The 14,992-nt window shown below is 33.3% G+C and overlaps 1 long non-coding RNA gene across 2 annotated transcripts; it reads right to left on the bottom strand.

The window, feature by feature from the left end:
- Window positions 1-9,368: 9,368 nt before the first annotated feature.
- Window positions 9,369-14,781, bottom strand: LOC139500643 (uncharacterized). Of its 2 annotated transcripts, none has more exons than XR_011658327.1 (2): window positions 14,642-14,781; window positions 9,369-10,257 (listed from the first exon to the last, which is right to left on the bottom strand). It is a non-coding gene; the product is annotated as an uncharacterized lncRNA (long non-coding RNA). The 2 variants fall into 2 exon arrangements; XR_011658326.1 differs by lacking the exon at window positions 14,642-14,781 and adding an exon at window positions 11,896-12,111.
- Between the last annotated feature and the right edge of the window lie 211 nt (window positions 14,782-14,992).

Here is a 14,992-nt window from a genome sequence, read left to right as displayed (position 1 = left end):
GTTATCATTATTTTATTCTAACAATTTCTTAAATTTTGCTGTAAAAAGCCAGGACTGTTGGCTTATGTCAAGTACTAAATTTTGACCATGTTCAAAGCAGTATATGTCCGTCTTGACTATTTGTTTTTAAAAAACTTGGATGGACTTTGTCGGGAATTAGCCCATCATGAATAATATATTAAGCTTTTATTTCGATCAGTAGATATTCAACTTTACACTAAAAAGTAGAATGAACGTCCCGACTCTATGTAACGATGACAATTTTAACTGTTGCAACATTATGCTATCTTTCTTTGAAAATTCTTGTTTTATTTTCTGAAAGTCATCATTTTCAAACATAATATTAAAACGTGTCTAGTAGTTCATTTCATAGATTTTATCCAAATTATGGAAGAAGGACGACAACTCGATTTGATTAACGTATACTTGTAGGTGTTTTTTTTTTATACATTTGCAAAAGGTTACAAGAGCGCAATTATTCGTAATGCATTTCCCATAGAGTACCAGTGGTGTTCCATATTTTTTCCTCAATCCCTGTATCTAAAGGCAGGGCTCTAACCAATTTAGCCAACGAATATCTTCCCTAACTCAACTAGTTAGACTTCCTTTATATATCAAGGTCTACAACACTCCTCCTCATCCTTTTCTTTTTTCGATCAACTTACTGGTCCCTTATGTACAACCCCGAGATTTTCACTCGGAAATCCTCTGGCCAGTTCCCTGCATGTCACCTAGACATGTACCGATCATCACATAACCTGGTAAACCTTCATGACCATACAAAACTGACAGGCACTGATATATATATATGGCCCCAAAATATAGCAGTTTTACAAAATTTTGAAAATGTAATCTTTTAGCTATTTACTGGAAAGAAGAATGCTTCTGCTACATACATCCGGGCTGTTTTTGACAAAACAATGCATATTTATTGGGTACTAGCATCAACTTTTAGACGGTTTCCGTCTTAAATGAAAGTAGCCGCATTCGTGTTCATTCATAATATTGAAATGTAAGTTGTATTTGATGATAATACATTATATATATAATTTTGACAAAAAACATCTAAAGAGTGACGTTTTGATAGATTTTTCATATTTAAGATAGAATCGGAGCGTTTTTAATGCCTATTCAGTAAAAATCTTTCACATAAACTAATCGAATCAATTGAAATAGACACTTAAGCGTTTAAAAAGTGTTCTAAATCTTTCGTGACATTAACCTGAAATTTGAGGCCAAAATCGGCCCTTACCGGACCTACTCCTTTGGACTGCCATTAGAAATGAGGAGTTTGTTTTCGACGGGGCAGACAATTTTAACTTATGACAGTCACAACTTATAGTTGTTGCAAGGGTTCATTGACGTGCAAAGTGATTGGCACTTCCCCATGATACAATTAATTGTATTAAAATGGGTTAACAACTGTCATTCAAGTGGGAGGATTAGCTGGCGTTAAAACAGGTTACACCACCAATTTCTTCCAGAAACTCTTGATCTTGTAATAAGTCCGGAATACTTAGTACGACATTTGTTTCGCACCGGTTCCGTATCTGGAAAATGGTTGATGTTGTTAGTTTGTTTTATAAACCTCCCCTCTTTTATTCTACCTTAGAGTTTTTCCCCTCATTACGATCGGACGTGGTTGGGTATTTATACATCCCGCACAGCCCGGATGTCCAAATTTAGAAAGGGGTTTACTGTCAAAAAGAGAGTAGCTCAAGGATGATTAAAATTCTACGCGATAGGAGTCAAACTGTTGTGCGATCGGTTGCATACGCACGTTTATTTTCTCCTTTCATGTATGCGATTATTGGTATGAACACGGCGGGATTATTGTAATTACATCCAAAATACAATAACGTTATAGAAGAGAAACAACTCGTGCTTGATTTTAGAAATGCTACCTAATTTCTTACAAATATTTTTAACGGAATTGTTCGAACTACCTACAAAAAACTGCCTATTGAAAAGTCCCACCAACATGTAGAAGTAACATAGTCTTCAAACAGTTAACAGTGATGTACATAAATGATTTTTTCATGCATGGTGACAACAGTCAAAGAAAACTTTGATAAACTTATAATAAACATATTTGACGGTACAAACTTAGTTATCATTATTTTATTCTTACAACTTCTTAAATTTTGCTGTAAAAAGCCAGGACTGTTGGCTTATGTCAAGTACTATATTTTGACCATTTCCAAGCAGTATGTGTCCGTCTTGGCTATTTTTAGAAGAAAAAAAAAACTTGGATGGACTCTGTCGGGAATTAGCCCATCATGAATAATATATTAAGCTTTTATTTCGATCAGTAGATATTCAACTTTACACTAAGAAGTAGATTGAACGTCCCGACTCTATGTAACGATGACAATTTTAACTGTTGCAACATTATGCTATCTTTCTTTGAAAATTCTTGTTTTATTTTCTGAAAGTCATCATTTTCAAACATAACATTAAAACGTGTCTAGAAGTTCATTTTATAGATTTTATCCAAATTATGGAAGAAGGACGACAACTCGATTTGATTAACGTATACTTGTAGGTGTTGTTTCTTGTACATTTGCAAAAGGTTACAAGATTGCAATTATTCGTCATGCATTTCCCATAGAGTACCAGTGGTGTTATTTATTATTTTTCTCAATCCCTGTATCTAAAGGCAGGGCTCTAACCAATTTAGCCAAATAAGATCTTCTCTAACTAAACTAGTTAGACTTCCTTTATATATCAAGGTCTACAACACTCCTCCTCATCCTTTTCTTTTTTCGATCAACTTACTGGTCCACTACTGTACAACCCCGAGATTTTCACTCGGAAATCCTCTGGCCAGTTCCCTGCATGTCATCTAGACAAGTACCGGTCATCATATAACCTGGTAAACCTTCATGACCATACAAAACTGACAGGCACTGATATACACTTGTATGGACAAGTAGACCCTGCTCGCAGCGCTATTGTTGTTGCCCCCAATAGATGGCACCAACGGGATTCGAAACGTGAATCTCAGGATCTAAAGGAAGCACTATAACCAATTGATCCAAAGAAAATCTACCTCTATATCTTCAGGTCTACAACAAATCTATGACAAATGAGACGCTTTCAATTTTAAAATTAATAAGGTTTCTCACCTTAGCAGCAATAAACTACTTCACCCATATTGTAGTTCTGAGCAAACAAAAAAAAAGTACCACGATTTTGTCAAAAAAATGTCTTGTCCTTTTTCTTAAAAACGTCATAGGAAAGTACTTATACTTATTGGTAATAGATGCACTTTCTGTATCTATTTCACAAATAATTCAAAACTTGAGTTATAGATTCAATAGGTGCAGAAGTTGGTTATCTTTTTATTTTTATATTTTCCCCTTTATTTTCTTCGTGCTGTTATGTTTCTTTGGGTTGCATTTACCGTGGTACCTACGCTTTTTTGTATACTCTTTTAAATATAGTATTGATATTGAATGCATTGTGGATACTGTTTCATGAGAGTTTCTGAGGTATAGACTACATATTTTCATAATTTGACCAGATTTATTATTGAAAGAAAAAGATAATCATGAATTGATAAATAAATAAATTGTTATTTATGTATAATTATCATTTCGTTTATTTTCTTTGGTTACATCTTTTGACATCAGACTCGGACTTCTCTTGTACTGAATTTTAAATGTGCGTAATGTTATTCGTTTACTTTTCTACATTGGCTAGAGGTATAGGGGGAGGGTTGAGATCTCATAAACATGTTTAACCCCGCCGCATTTTTGCGCCTGTCCCAAGTCAGGAGCCTCTGGCCTCTGATAGTCTTGTATTACTTTAATTTTAGTTTCTTGTGTACAATTTGGAAATTAGGATGGCGTTCATTATCACTGAACTAGTATATATTTGTTTCGAAGCCAGCTGAGGAACGCCTCCGGTTGCGGGAATTTCTCGCTACATTGAAGACCTGTTGGTGACCTTCTGCTGTTGTTTTTTCTATGGTCGGGTTGTTGTCTCTTTGACACATTCTCCATTTCCATTCTCAATTTTACGACTGTATTGTTTTTGTTTCTGTAATCGCAAAATCTATTGTTCCGAAATTTTTGGTTCAAAATATAGTTAAAAACTTATAAAAGAGGGGCGAAAGATACCAGAGAGACAGTCAAACTCATAAATCGAAAATAAACTAACAACGCCATGGGTTAAAACGAAAAAGACTAACAGACAAACAATAGTACACATGACATAACATAGAAAACTAGAGAATAATCAACACGAACCCACCAAAAACTAGGGGTGATCTCAGGTTCCCCGGAAGGGTAAGCAGATCGTGCCCCACATGTGGCACCCGTCGTGTTGCTATGTGATAACAAATCCGGTAAATAGTTTAATTCGGTAGGTCACATTCATGAAAGGGAAGGTGATTGTAGTGTCGACGTAAGGAATATATCCGATATAATTTGTGAAACGGTTTTTCCATAACGGTCAACCTACTCGCGATGGCGTCCATAAAATTGACGAAGGGATGATTTCAACTTCACCATTTGGAACTCTTGGCTAAATAGCTTCCTTGTTAGCAGCAACCCTCTATCAAGAAAATCATGATAGGAAATGCAAGCACGGAAATATCGTATCAATTAGGAGATATATACCCCATTTGCAGGTGCTGCTGGAATGTTGCTACTTAGAAATGGAAAGTCCACAATTGGAAAGCTGCAAATATCTCTTTTGACGTAAAGTTTTGTTTTCAACCGACCCTCATTGTCGATTTCTAGATGTAAGTCAAGATGTGAGGCCGACTTAACTGTATCTGTAGTATCCTTTATCTCTAGTTCGATGGGATAGATGCGAACATAGTCACCAAATTTGAATTATTTTGTGAGAGTACGATCATCTATATAGCGGAAAGTAGAGTTTACGGATATTGCTAACTTCTTATCTTTCTTCCTAGGAAGTTCCTGTATGAAGTCAGCCTCATGATACTAAAGAAACAAATCGGCAAGAAGAGGGGCACAATTTGTTCCCATTGGAAAAAAACACGTCCTCCGAACGTAACAAATATGTTGTCAATCGAGAAATCAAGCATCTTGATAATGTCAGTTTCAGAGAATATTTTGTTTGAATACAATGAAGATTGGAGAAAGGAAGATAAATCGATTTTTTAAAACTACAGAATTTCACACAAAGGTGATATATGGATACAAGAGCGCAATTATTTGGTTACATTTTACCGGCAAGATTTTGACCCCAGATGGTACTCAGAATAGAATCATATACGGCTTCTGATTGGATGATACAGGATTGGGATTACATTTAATCGAAAGCTTATCCAATAATTAGATTTAAAAATTGCAGAAAATCATATTCACGTTTCACGAAGTATAGAAAATATCTTCCATTTCTGCACGTTTGAGCCACCAAAAATATGCCTTTTACATTAAGCGAAAAAAGAAAATAAAATAGACGATTTTTTTTCAACTGCATTTCAAGTCAATTTTTGCCGCATGACCCTATATATTTTATGGTTGTAATGTAACACTGGCATTTCTAGTAACAGGAACTGCTAACCGTTTTTCCCCAGTTTGTGTAGTCTTCGAGAGAAAAAAAAACCCGGAACACCAGTGATACCCTATGGAAAATGAATTACGAATAATTGCGCTCTTGTAACCATATGCTGGTTTTTTTTTTTTTAAAGTCGAGCGGTTACTTAATTATGGAAGGTTAATAATATTGTGAAGAAAGGAAATTGTATATAGCAAGGTACAACGCGTCTTATCCGGCAAAATCAATAAAATCTATTGAATAAAACTATAACTGTATATTTACCATAAGACTTGTTACATGTCCCTTCCTTATTATTTTTTTTTCAATTTTGCCCCTTTAACAAATTTACTGCTATAACTAAGAGATTACTATTATACTGACATCTGCAAATACATGTCCCTTCCTTATTTATATTAATTTTGCTTCTTTCTCAAATTTACGTACTGTTATAACAAGAGATTACCCTTATACTGACATCTGCAGGGCAATCGGTATACTGGTAGTTTTCAGTAAGCATATAAATTAGTAAGAAAGAAACAGAAGAAAGGGAATTGTAGCAAGTCTTATTTACCATATGTTAATATCACTTCACAGATATGTTCGTGCCAGATAGTTATCAAAGGTACCAAGCTTATAATTTGATACGCGAGACGCGCGGTTCGTCTAGATAAGACTCGTCAGTGACGCTCAGATCAAAATAGTTAAAAACTGAAGCCAAAACGAGTAAAAACCCGAACCAGTCGCTTATCTTTAAAAACACTTACACTTTTATTTAACAACAGTTACCAACCACGATTGTCTTGAAATGATACTCGGTCGTCAATTTTAGTTATTTTCTTACTCTGCGATCGTCAACCTAATAAATTTTACTATGTCGTAAATTTCCATTTGTTTCGTACACAATGGCATTAAACACGCCCACCTTTTGTTTATTGTATATTCGTACTAGCATTTCGAGTAGACCAACCGGAATCCATTGTGATCGTACTCTTCTCACAATGAATCGATTTTATATTTCCTTGAATTGTTGTATTGTTTTATAAAGACAAGTGCCTGTTTGTCAGTACAAAGATCAGTTTTACAAGGTCATCTCTGAAGCCAAATGTCCTTCCCAAATTTTTACGTGTCAGGTGAATACCATTCCAGACATGCAAGAATATAAATAATAACGAATACACGATTATGAAATAATAAAGTTAACCTATTTGATATTGGTCTAATATTTCACGAATGAATTTCTGGGTCTTTATTATTCCTTTTGCATAAGATCAACCGGATGTCTCACCACCGGCAGAACATGCAGAATAATCCATGCGAATGAGAAGGATCTTCCTGGTCTACCGTATTTTATGCATAAAGTTCATTATTTTTTCCGGTAATATAGGTGTAAATTCATTAAAAAAACTATTAATTCAATGTAAACCTATAGTTTCAATTAGATCTACATGCACTTGTCACATATTAAGGTAACACAATACAAAGATTTTATAACTCCAACTCCCAAGTTTTAAAATGCTGTAACTTTCTTAATAATGCTTGAAAATTTATAAAAGTGGTGGTTTTGGATAGCTAACAGATTACTCTTTCAAATTAATGCAATGTTAGTATAATGCAACAATTATGCAACCAATTATAATGTTAACTGTGTCTTAAAATATTTTCACCAAATTTCCACTTTCAAATGAAATTAGCTTCTGGCAGCATAGGTATCCCTAGAGAGTTGATTTTATTATATGTTGTTCCTATGGCCATTATCTACAAAAGTGTGTCTTAGATTTCAGATAGAATGTATAAAACAATTTTTACACCTAATCAAACATTATCTTCTTTTATGTGGTTAGGATGTTTACATTAATTAGAGATTTATGAGAGAATGGAATACCATAAGGACAATTTGAGACACCCTTTTGAAGCCCATGATGTGTTGTTTAAGATTTCGTTAAAATTTTCGGTATAGTTAAAGAGATGATAGAGCTAAATGCATTCAAGTGAACTGACCCAGATTTTGCCACTAATTACATAATAATTGATTACATAATGATTGCATGATAAAAATATTGCAACCATTTAAAAGATTTATCTTTTATCTTTCTGTATAATGTTGTACCTCTTTTATTATTTTCTATGCATTCATAAGAAAGTTACAGCATTTTAAAGGTTGGTGATTGGAAGTAAACAAATCTTTGTATTGTGCTACCTTAAGTAAACCTTTAGAAATATGAAGCGTTCATGTATCATAAAATTTTATAAAACGTCATCATTGTTTGAGAGGAAAGTCGATGAAACAGGTTTATGCCAAAGAACGTCTCGTCATTTTTTTTTAGAAAAAAAAAGATTACCGGAAGACGTTGAGACCTTTTTGCATAGACTCTACATGTATCATCTTCATCACGTGTTATTTCTTTGTTATTACCTTTATTACCTTGCTGTTTGTAGATATAAGAAGATGTTGTATGAGTGCAATGAGACAACTTTAGATCTCCATATAATTTTGGCGTGGGTGTTTATGCAGCCCGCCGTTGTTGTGTTATTGGGCTATGGTGATTTCTGTAATCTTGAATGTCTTTCGTGTTCGTTATTTGTGCTTTTGTCTGAGGAGTGTCTCTATGTCATTCTGTGTATTTGTTTCATAGTGATTAGGTCAATAACCCTATGTTGACTGTTGCACCCAAATGTTTGACATGTGTACCTGTTATGTCTTTTTGCTTTAAGCATTGTTGTCAATATAATGAAAAGCTGTATGGCAGTCATACAAGTGAGATGCTTAGCTAGCTGTAACATCATATTTAATCCACCATTTCTACATAAGGAAATGCATGTAACAAGTCAAGAAGATGACTGTTATTTTTCATTCGTTTTGATGTGTTTTGGTCTTTGAATTTGCCACTTGATGACGTTTTATATTTTCATTTGAATTCGGTATTTGTTATTTTACTTTCTGAGTTTTTTTTAATTTGAGATACACATTTTATTTTTTTTAACAATCGAACTATCATCAAACGCTTGAGTAAACTGATATTGTAAATTGTCTGTCCATTTAAAAGTGAAACAGGGTCCTTATTGTTATATTTTGTGTTCGGGTTTGATAAAAAAAAAAAGTTGTGCAAATATTCAGATAACTAACAGACTAGAGAAAACTAGATAAGGATTTGCATTAGTGATCATGGTAGAATAAAAAATAAAATCACAAAAATACTGAACTCCGAGGAAATTTCAAAAGTCAAAATAGAAATCAAATGTCAAAATCTAAAGCTTAAACACATCAAACAAATGGATTGCAACAACAATAAGAAAGCGGTTGCAAAATAATACTTACAGCAATTGTATTTTGTTTACATTTTACGTTGCACAACATCCAATTATCATTAAAATATGCAACTCCTCAACGCCAAAAAGATACCAATAAAGGGAATAATAGTAGTATACCGCTGTTCAAAACTCATAAGTCCATGGACAAAAATCAAAATCGGGGTAACAAACTAAAACTGAGGGGGAAACGCATTAAATATAAGAGGAGAACAACGACAACAACATTAAAATGTAACACACACAGAAACGGACTAAGCATTAGGCAAAATCGAGCGAGTTTTAATATAAGATAATGTTAAAAAAAACAGATGTCAAGGTCAAACTAACAAAAATGAAGATAGTTGTTTTGTTCTCTGGTGGAGAATTGTCTCTTAGGAAATCAATACCACTTTTTTTTATTTCTTAAGTTTTGAAAATCAAACAAAACTAACACTGTACATACAGGAAAGTGAAATAACCCGAGAACATCGTGAGAAAGAAAAGTTCCTGCTCCATTGATGGAAACCGATCATTTGAAATTTGTGAACAAAGCAAAGACAATATTGTACATTGAAATGCATATAATAAAAATGAAAACAATAAACAGACATCCTGTCAATTATACCGGAAATTATGTTCAGGATGTATATCACATGTTCTAGTTATAAACTATGTTGAACAAGTGTGCATGTCCGTTGTACAAATTACTAACTAGCAACCTGTTATTCGTCTTGTCGCAATAAATTGATGTAGGATAGTTTAAGCCTTCGTTCTTATTTAGTATCTCACTACCCTCGCTGCCACTTTTCTGTACAGCAATCACATTATGTGAAGAAAATCCAGCTACGAAAATATTTCCGAGAGTGTCAGTAGTTACTCCCCTTGGCTGGTTAAAAATGTTCTTTTGGAACTGCCATTGAACAACACCATTCACATCCATGCATACAAGATCTTTAGGGATGAATACTGTAAAAAATAAGCTGTCTCCATTTACTGCCACATATTCCGTTTGGTCAAAGTCTGTACTGACCGGTATCATTTTAAAAAGTTCTCCCGATGACGTCATAACAGCCACATTGATACCATGCATACTACCATCGACGATCATATATAAATTTCCATTCTCATACGTAATTCCCCAGCTGTTTCCGTCAGTTGTTTTTTTAGTAACTTCTTTGGTATTGATATTTATAATTTCAAAGTACTGCTTCCTGCCAAATGTGACGGCTACCATGTTATTATCTATAGCTGTAATATCAAACGGTTCTGCTGATAGAGGAATGTCTTCAACATGACGGCCTGTTACATCGTGTACTATTATCCGACAATTACCTTTGTCGGTAAATAGAACCTTATCGCCATTAATGGTGCAACCCTTGATATCAAAATTTGCTTTACCAGGCTGCAGCTGGATATCTTGAATTTGTTGAATTTGCATCTCTTATATATCAACTGAAAATAAAATTCATTCTTTAATATTTAGAAATAATTTAATTTTGGATGTAACGCGTCTTCTGATTGGCTGACGTTATTTTGTTAATAGCCCATAGACATAATTTAGTCATGTGACCGTGACGTCATCAACGTTTTTTTCATGGTTTTCTACGGTTTAAAATGGAATTTAGAATTAAATTATAAGAAATGACTGTAATATTTTTTCTGTCTATGAAGAAATAACATAAAAAATGTGGTGCACACTGAATAATACACAAAAAGAAGGTTTTTAATACACACTTGTAGAACACAACTTCAGTTATAATGTACACTATCAATACTATAATGTAAATGACATCAGCAAAATACATAGTTACAATAATTTGCTTGCCTAGCCAATAAAATTCATTCTTTAATATTAAGAAATGATTTATGGACTTAAGACCTTTTCAATAATAATTGATGTTAAAATTTACCTCCGGTGTTTCGTATTTTTAAATTTAGGTCGAGAATACATCATTAGCATTATCAACTTGAATCTGAAGACGGTTCTTTACAAAAAATGTTCAACGGAAAAACTAACTTAAAATCCCAACCCCTATGTTTTTTTTTGTAATTGAGTACTACATTATGATTATCAACCAGGAATAAATTTAGCAATTCAAAAATCAAACACACATCCAATATGCATAGTTAAATAGGCGACAAGCATAATGAATACATTAGAACACAATATGACAATTATCGCAAGTTATAAATGTATTAGACCACTAAGATGCAAGTTTCACAAAATTGTTGCCAATTGTACGAATTTCTTAAGTTGCTAATCGGTATCTGTTCGAATTTCACTCCTCAATAAAGTTATGTCATGTGCTTTTTTACCAATACAACATAGGGAGAATGATATCATAAAACGTAAAAAAAATTACGAAATCTGAGGAAATTCAAAATGAATAGTCCGTAATCAAATGGCATAACAAAGCTCAAACACATCAAACGAATGGATAACAACTGTCACATTCCTGACTTTGTACAGGTGTTTTCCTATGAAGACAATGGTGGATTACACCTGGTTTTCCCAAAGAATATTACGGCTTTGAGATGAAGAATGCATGTCGGTATTTTCATAGCTATTGTTTGTGTACGCGTACTAACTGAGTTGAGAGCCTGTTTTGGACTTATTTTCAGCTTGTTTACCCCGCCTCCCTGTATTTTTACGATTTCTGACAACCTTTCAATGCTTGCCTCGGTAAAATTTTGCATATAGTATTCATTCATTTTATTATTTAACTTTTGAAATGGTTTCAAAATGTTTTCTAAGAAGATACCAAGGTGAGTAATTAAAAAAAACTATGCCGAAAGTATGACGACATCTGGACAAGAATAAGAATAACAAGACAACAGTCCATTAAACGCTTCACGGAAGAATAGATTGTGTTTTCAATTAAAATGCCCTGTTCTATCTTTAACGGATATCCGATAAAGGTCATCTATATCGAGATAATGTCCGTAAAATATTAAACCTATCACCCTTGGTTCAATAAATGACTCCAAAATCGTTCTTGTAAGAACAATAGAAGGTGACTGCTAAGCGCAAAACAACGATCCATTTTTATATCTAATAAGACAAAAACAGTAATTTACTTTCTACGTTACCTTAGCTTCTGATTTAATAACTGTAATGGTCAAATACGTATGAATAGATGCAATAAATCTTATTCCAATTGTAGTGTATTGCACAAGACAGTTGTACTAGCGTTTTCCTGACTTAGTGGTTTATTCTGAATAAATTAATTATAATAGTTGTAATATATGTATATATATTCAACCTTGCTACATCCTTAACAGTCCCGGAAAAAAATGTATTTATTAATTCACACGTCAACTTTTTTCTGCCTTATTCATAAGTGGTAAATTATCGAATTTCCTAGATAAGGCCTTACCTTTTTTTTTAACAATTGACAAGTTCTATAATCTAAATAGCCGGAACCAAAAAGAATCGCACTTGGTTGTAGGAAAACACTTTTAAAATTTAAAAAGATTTCCCGATAGTATCATACCGGTGATTGTTTTATAGAAAGAGAAACTAAAATGCAACACACTCCTAAGGAAATGGATGGTATTATAGAAGTTTTTCCCCTTCTTTTTCATGTTAAGTGAGCTGTTAATTTATTAAACTAGAGGCTCCCAAGAGCCTGTGTCGCACACCTGACTTGGGTTTTTGAAATCCTTAAAAAAAAGATAATAATCATAACAGATACCTAAATTATGATTGAGGCCGAATTTTGTTTAACATTGGTCCCATAATTTAATGATAAATCCTGATGGCCATCTTGAACATTAATCAGCAACAAAGTAGCAACACTTCATCATCACCTCATAAGGAACATTAGTGTCATGTTTGGTTTCATTCCATTGAGTGGTTCTCTTAAAGGAAGACATTTTTGTGTATTTCCTATAGGGTCCTAAATTAAACTAAGTCCCCCGCTTGCGGTCATCTTGGATGACGGATCAGCTACAAAGTATCAACACTTGGTCAGTACCTCATAAGAAACATTAAATTAATGCTATGTTTGGTTTGGTTCCATTCAGTGGTTCTCTAAAAGGAGACATTTGTATGTATTCCCCATAGGGTCCTATGTTAAACTAAGTCCTCCCTCGCGGTTATCTTGGATGATGGATCTTCTACAAAGTAACAACACTTGGTCAACCCCTCATACGTAGCATTCATGCTACGTTTGGTTTCGTTCCATTTTGTGGTTCCCTAAAAGAAGATATTTGTATGTATTTCATAGGGTCCTATGTTAAAATACGTCCCCCGCTGGCGGCCATCTTGGATGATGGATTGGTTTCAATGTAACAATACATGATCAGTACCTCATAAAGAACATTCATGCTATGTTTGGTTTTGTTCCATATAGTGGTTCTCTAAAAGGAGACATTTGTATGTATTCCCTATAGCGTTCTATGTTAAACTAAGTCCCCTGCTGGTGTCTATGCGGAGAGATAAGGAGCCAAAGTTATATTAAAAAGTCACTTTTTGTTTCTCAAACGTTCACTGCGGATACCAAGAACTTATTGATAAATATTCCGTATCAACTTCACAAATAATATATGATGAACTTGAATTATAAATTCTAGGTACTAACGTTTTTTATCATTTTAATTACGTGTGGATTCCCCCTGTTTTGTCCTGGTTCAATTTTAGTGGAGTTCGTGTTTATTCTTAATTATTATTTATAACTGTTGATGTAAATGTCCTTTGGTTTTGTGAATCTTTGTTTACTCCTTGGTTTTGATTTTTATTGTCTTGACCTCTATTGTTTATCGATATTTTAAGTATATACTTATGACGTGTCATTGGTACTTATACACCCTGCAATTTTTGTTATAGTGTTATGGTCAAGTTTGAGTTGTTGTCTTTTATTTTTGCCTTTTGCGTCGTCTTGCCGTTTTGTATTTTTTTGTTGTTATTTTATTTCATAGTTTTATTATATTATGATTTTTACTTCTGAACCCTAATTTTTGACGTTTGTACCTATCATGTCTGTAATTGTGCTAACAAATCGTTGTGAATAAAATAGAATTCTGTGCGACTGTCATACAACTGAGAAGTTTAGCTAGCTATTATTTTGATTCCGGTATTTTTGTTATTTTACTTTTGACATGGTGGTTATAAGTCATTAAAACGAAAACCCAATGACACATATAACCAAAATAAATATAGATCAATATGCAGTCTTTAAAAAATAACGTTTCACCACGTCTCTAATAAAGGAACACATCTACATACATGCAATTTTTGTTTTCATATAAGCATATCTATTTTAACCTGAGGTGTTGTTGTATAAAATTATACAATTATTATTTTTGTTTGGCTGGAGACAATCTGTCAATTCAAATTTTAATTTTATGAAATAAATTAACAAAATAAGAATAAAACAAAGTGAAAATGCTGCAATATGTAAAGTATAAATATATCTGTGTAGGGTTCTGTAGGGAATATCTTTAAACTGTAATTTGATAGTAGATGAAAACGCGTTATAATTGTATAGTGTGAAAATATTATGATTAGTATGATTGAATAAAAAAATAAATAAAGTAACAGTAGTTTACCGCTATTCAAAAGTCATCAACCGATTGAGAGAAAACAAATCCGGGTTACAAACTAAAACCGAGAGAAACACATCAACTATAACAGAATCACAACGAAATAAGAGAACTGAGAAGTGCAACATTCATAGCCACGCACTACTAGATAACATATTACTGACTTGGTACAGGACATTTATAAAACGAATGCAATAGATGATAAAAACACTAAACAATGTTTTAACATTTGGATATAATGTGACTTCTAAGTAAATGGAATGAAATACAATTAAAACGAGTAAACACTTACGTTTGAACTGCGTTATACTATTCCTGATCAAACTCTCTAAACTCCCACTGAAAATGTAGTGCAACTATTTGCAGAACTAATCACCCTCTCTCGATATCGGTAAACTAATTGATACAACATTCTTGGTATTTGTTAATAAACTATTAATGTAACCTTGAGAAATGAAAAACGATAGCTTAAAACAGGTGTACAATTTGGCTATTCTATAAGCAAAATTCTTTACATATACTGATCATCAGCGATTCGTTTCTTTCGCTTCTTATTCTTATCGGATATATTAAGCATGCACATGTATCTTTCATTATTTTGATATTTAATAGCTTTTGATTTTTGCCATTTGGTTAGGGACTT

Source organism: Mytilus edulis, chromosome 13 (genome assembly GCF_963676685.1).
Source record: "Mytilus edulis chromosome 13, xbMytEdul2.2, whole genome shotgun sequence".
NCBI lineage: Eukaryota > Metazoa > Mollusca > Bivalvia > Mytilida > Mytilidae > Mytilus > Mytilus edulis.
The sequence above is the reverse complement of the archived record's forward strand: the minus strand, read 5'-3'. Positions and strand labels throughout refer to the sequence as shown.